We start from the raw sequence: 6,000 nt of genomic DNA, 5'->3' as shown, positions 1-6,000 counted from the left end.
AGAAAGGACAGACGGAAGTGACCCTTACACAATTATATAGTAGATGTGTGTGTGTGTGTGTTTGGATGAATATTTCCTTTGAAAACGATGTATAAATGACATAGAGAACTGCTGTATGCTAAAATCGCACTGCACTCGGATGTAAATCGGACGCTAGGTGTGAATACTCGCATGACACTCGTTGACTCTCGGCAGGAGACTCGGACGGTCTCTTCGCACGGTCAGTGTGACTCCGGCCTCCGGTCTGTATGAGCTTGTATTAGATGAATGAGCCTGTATTAGATGAATGAGCCTGTATTAGATGAATGAGCCTGTATTAGATGAATGAGCCTGTATTCGGTCTGTCTAGTTTACAGGTCTGATCTGGGGTCTGTACTCCTCTTGGGGGACTGGTTTGGAGTCTATTTACAGTAGTTTTGGATGATTGGTTTGGGGTCTGTCTTTGCTTCGGGATCTGATCTGAGGTTTGCATTAGCTTAGGGGGTTTCTTTTGGGGTCTTTATCAGTGTGTCATCTGATCTGGGGTCTGGATTGGCTTTGGTTGGTTTAGTTTTCATCTGTAGTTGTTCAGGGTTCAGGTCTGAGGACTGGGTGTATTCTGTACAGTGATTTTTGTGTCGGGGGCTCACATGCATTACTTGTTATACAAATGCTTCAGGCAGTGTCATACTTTGAGCAATGCCCATGACACCTCTCTCTTCAGAATCTCCCCATGTCCCTGGAGAACTGGCTATGCTGTACAGCTCTGGCCCTTTGGAGATGCCCGATCAGTAAGTCATCCATTGCTGACACTGGGGACACATTGGGGAATTGCTATGTATGCAATTGTCTGCCCTCTTCCTGCAGCACGGTGCCCACCTGTCCAGGCCAGCGGTAACCCCTGCGTGTCCGGCAGCAGGGAGGGTGAGGCTGGGGAAGGTGAGCTTCCTCTTCCTCCATCATGTGTCTCTTCCTTTTATAGAGATATTTCTCCTCAGCAGATCTCAGCCTCTGACGCTCAGATTCACCGACCCGGAAGCTCCTGACAGCAGAAATCAGAAGAAGGAGACGCTGAGAGCAGCCTGCAGCCCCCCGAGGGTCCGGCACTGAGGGTCCGGCACACAGGTACATCACCCCTGCATCCAGCAATGCACTGATGAGGGGGAGGGCAGCAGATGGGGGCAGAGTATACAGAGGGTATATAGTGTATACAGAGGGTGTATAGTGTATACAGAGGGTATATAGTGTATACAGAGGGTATATAGTGTATACAGAGGGTATATAGTGTATACAGAGGGTATATAGTGTATACAGAGGGTATATAGTGTATACAGAGGGTATATAGTGTATACAGAGGGTATATAGTGTATACAGAGGGTATATAGTGTATACAGAGGGTGTATAGTGTATACAGAGGGTATATAGTGTATACAGAGGGTATATAGTGTATACAGAGGGTATATAGTGTATACAGAGGGTATATAGTGTATACAGAGGGTATATAGTGTATACAGAGGGTATATAGTGTATACAGAGGGTATATAGTGTATACAGAGGGTATATAGTGTATACAGAGGGTGCAGGAATATGGCACCTGCTGTGTGAGATGTGACTGTGCTGGGTGGATGGCAGGAAGCATCTCAGTGACGCAATCTGTGTGCAAATATATAAATATATATATATATATATATATATATATATATATATATATATATATATATATATATATATATATATATCAGTGTCTGCACCTCGCCTATCACATGTCACACCAGAAAGCCAGAATATGCAACATCTACACACATATACAGTACATATATACACTTACATTCACATACAGCAGGTACATACACATACAGTACATATATACAGTACATATATACACCTACATACACACATACAGTACATATATACACCTACATACACATACAGCAGGTACATACACATACAGTACATATATACACCTACATACACATATATAGGACATATATATACCTACATACACATACAGTACATATATACACCTACATACAGTACATATATACACCTACATACACACATACAGTACATATATACACCTACATACAGTACATATATACACCTACATACACATACAGTACATATATACACCTACATACACACATACAGTACATATATACACCTACATACACATACAGTACATATATACACCTACATACACACATACAGTACATATATACACCTACATACAGTACATATATACACCTACATACACATACAGTACATATATACACCTACATACACACATACAGTACATATATACACCTACATACACATACAGCAGGTACATACACATACAGTACATATATACACCTACATACAGTACATATATACACCTACATACACATATACAGTACATATATACACCTACATACACATATACAGTACATATATACACCTACATACACATACAGCAGGTACATACACATACAGTACATATATACACCTACATACAGTACATATATACACCTACATACACACATACAGTACATATATACACCTACATACACATACAGCAGGTACATACACATACAGTACATATATACACCTACATACAGTACATATATACACCTACATACACACATACAGTACATATATACACCTACATACACATACAGTACATATATACACCTACATACACATACAGCAGGTACATACACATACAGTACATATATACACCTACATACAGTACATATATACACCTACATACACATATACAGTACATATATACACCTACATACACATATACAGTACATATATACACCTACATACACATATACAGTACATATATACACCTACATACACATATATAGGACATATATATATACCTACATACACATACAGTACATATATACACACATTACATATATACACCTACATACACATACAGCAGGTACATACACATACAGTACATATATACACCTACATACAGTACATATATACACCTACATGCACACATACAGTACATATATACACCTACATACACATATACAGTACATATATACACCTACATACACATACAGCAGGTACATACACATACAGTACATATATACACCTACATACAGTACATATATACACCTACATACACACATACAGTACATATATACACCTACATACAGTACATATATACACCTACATACACATACAGCAGGTACATACACATACAGTACATATATACACCTACATACAGTACATATATACACCTACATACACATACAGCAGGTACATACACATACAGTACATATATACACCTACATACAGTACATATATACACCTACATACACATATACAGTACATATATACACCTACATACACATATACAGTACATATATACACCTACATACACATATATAGGACATATATATATATACCTACATACACATACAGTACATATATACACACATTACATATATACACCTACATACACATACAGCAGGTACATACACATACAGTACATATATACACCTACATACAGTACATATATACACCTACATGCACACATACAGTACATATATACACCTACATACACATACAGCAGGTACATACACATACAGTACATATATACACCTACATACAGTACATATATACACCTACATACACATACAGCAGGTACATACACATACAGTACATATATACACCTACATACAGTACATATATACACCTACATACACATATACAGTACATATATACACCTACATACACATATATAGGACATATATATATACCTACATACACATACAGTACATATATACACACATTACATATATACACCTACATACACATATATAGTACATATATACACCTACATACACATATACAGTACGTATATACACATACAGTACATACAGTATATACACACCTGGTTATACAATACACTACGTACAACAGATGAAAACAGTATTGAACACGTCACTAAATTTCTAATAAAATATATTTCTAAAGGTGTTATTGACATGAAATTTTCACCAGATGGCGGCAACAATCCATCCAATCCTCACAGGCAAACAAATCAAACCATAGATGTCCATAAATTATGTGTAATAATGAGAAATGACAGCAAGAAAATGTATTGAACACGCTTACTGAAATTTATGTAATACTTTTTATAAAAGCCTTTGTGGGTGATGAAGCTTCAAGACGTTTCTTGTTTAGAGAAAGTAGTCGCAGACATTACTCAGGTGTGATTTTGGCTCATTCTTCCACACAAACACTCTTCATATCCTGAAGCTTCTGTGGGCTCCTTCTATGAACTCTGAGCTTTAGTTCCTTCCAAACATTTTCTATAGGATTCAGGTCCGGTGATCTGCTTGGCCATTCTTGCAGTTGTATTCTCTTTTTCTGAAATTAATTGAGAGTTTCATTGACTGTGTATTTGGGATCATTGTTTTGCTGAAATTTCCACCCTCATTTCCTCTTCATCATACTGGTAGATTGCAGCAGATTTTTATCAAAAGGGTCTCTGTACATTTGTCCATTCATCCTTCCTTCAATTATATGAAGTTTGTCAGTGCTACATGCCGAAAAACAGCCCCACACCATGATGTTCCCACCTCCACACTTCACTGTTGGTGTGGTGTTTTAGGGATGATTTGCAGTGCCTTCTGGCCTCCAAACATAATGTGTATTATGGCATCCAAGCAGTTTAATATTGGTCTCATCTGACCAGATTGTATTCTCCCATTATTTCACAGGCTTGTCTAAACGTTGTTGACCAAACTGTTAACACGCTTGAACATGCTTTTTGTTCAGGAATGGATTATTGCGTGGTGAGCGTACATACAGGCCACGTGGAGGTTGAGTGCATTACTTATAGTTTTCATTGAAACAACTGCACCTTCTGATTCCAGGTCTTTCAGTAGCTCTCCATAGGTGATCCTTGGCTCTTGGACAACTCTTCTGATAATTCTTAACACTCTTGCATCTTGCAAATTTTGCGGGGAGTACCTAGTCGTGTCTTATGGTGAAATTATATTCTTTCCACTTCCAGATTATGGCCCCAACAGTGCTCACTAAAACCTTCAGTTGTGTAGAAATTTTTTTGTAACCAATGCCATCAATATGTTTTGCAACAATAAGGTTGTGAAGGTCTTGAGACATCTCACTGGTTTTACCCATTATGAGATGTTTCTTATGTGACACCTTGGTAATGAGACATCTTTTTATAAGCCATCAGCTGATATTATTTGTCACTTATAGGTTGGATTGCTTTCTAATTACTGGTTGATCTCAGCTGTGACTTTCCATGGCTTTTTGAACCTCTTTCTTCATGTGTTCAATACTTTTTCCCTTTGTCATTTCTCATTAGTACGCTTAATTTATGGACATCTGTGGTGATTTCTTTGTGTGGATTGGATGAGCTGTTACCGACATCTGGTAAGAACTTCATGTCAATAACACTATTAGAAATAGATTTACTCTACATACATAGACAGTCACAATGCTAGCTACATCCCTGACCCACACAGCTAACCGGCTCATATATACATAAAAATAAACTCAAAGCTGGATTATTATACTCATACATACGTAAAGCTTTATGCATTGAATCCTTCATACAAGCGCACACACATCTGTATGCTTACATTCATTCATACAAACACTCTCTCTCGCGCACATACACCTAGATGTTTGTGTATATATATATATATATATATATATATATATATATATATATATATATATATATATATATATACACACAGAAGATACACACCTAAATAAATACATAAATGCAGCTTACACACATGGTCAAAATTATTGGTACCCCTCATTTGATGACAGAAAACCCCACAATGGTCACAGAAATAACTTGAATCTGACAAAAGTAGTAATAAATTAAAGATCTATGAAAATGAGCAAATGGAAGTCAGACATTGCTTTTCAACCATGTTTCCATGGAATAAAAAAAAATAAAACTGATGAAATCGGCCTGGACAGAAATGATGGGACCCTGAACTTCATATTTTGTTGCACGACCTTTTG

General features: G+C 37.2%; 1 protein-coding gene across 16 annotated transcripts in view; it reads left to right on the top strand.

The window, feature by feature from the left end:
- The first annotated feature begins 673 nt into the window (after positions 1–673).
- CYRIB (CYFIP related Rac1 interactor B) overlaps positions 674–6,000 on the top strand; it is a 223,457-nt gene continuing 218,130 nt past the window's right edge. For 6 of the 16 annotated variants that reach the window (XM_069731911.1, XM_069731919.1, XM_069731895.1 and 3 more), the window contains exon 1: positions 983–1,104. The gene's annotated coding sequence lies outside the window, so the exon portion shown is untranslated. Of the gene's footprint in view, positions 771–980; positions 1,105–5,323; positions 5,392–6,000 lie in introns of those variants that run through there. The other 10 variants (XM_069731913.1, XM_069731897.1, XM_069731900.1 and 7 more) reach the window with 8 other exon arrangements.

The sequence above is a fragment of the Ranitomeya imitator genome, chromosome 6 (genome assembly GCF_032444005.1).
Source record: "Ranitomeya imitator isolate aRanImi1 chromosome 6, aRanImi1.pri, whole genome shotgun sequence".
Taxonomy (NCBI): domain Eukaryota; kingdom Metazoa; phylum Chordata; class Amphibia; order Anura; family Dendrobatidae; genus Ranitomeya; species Ranitomeya imitator.
Note: the sequence above shows the minus strand (reverse complement) of the source record. Positions and strands in the feature narration are given on the sequence as shown.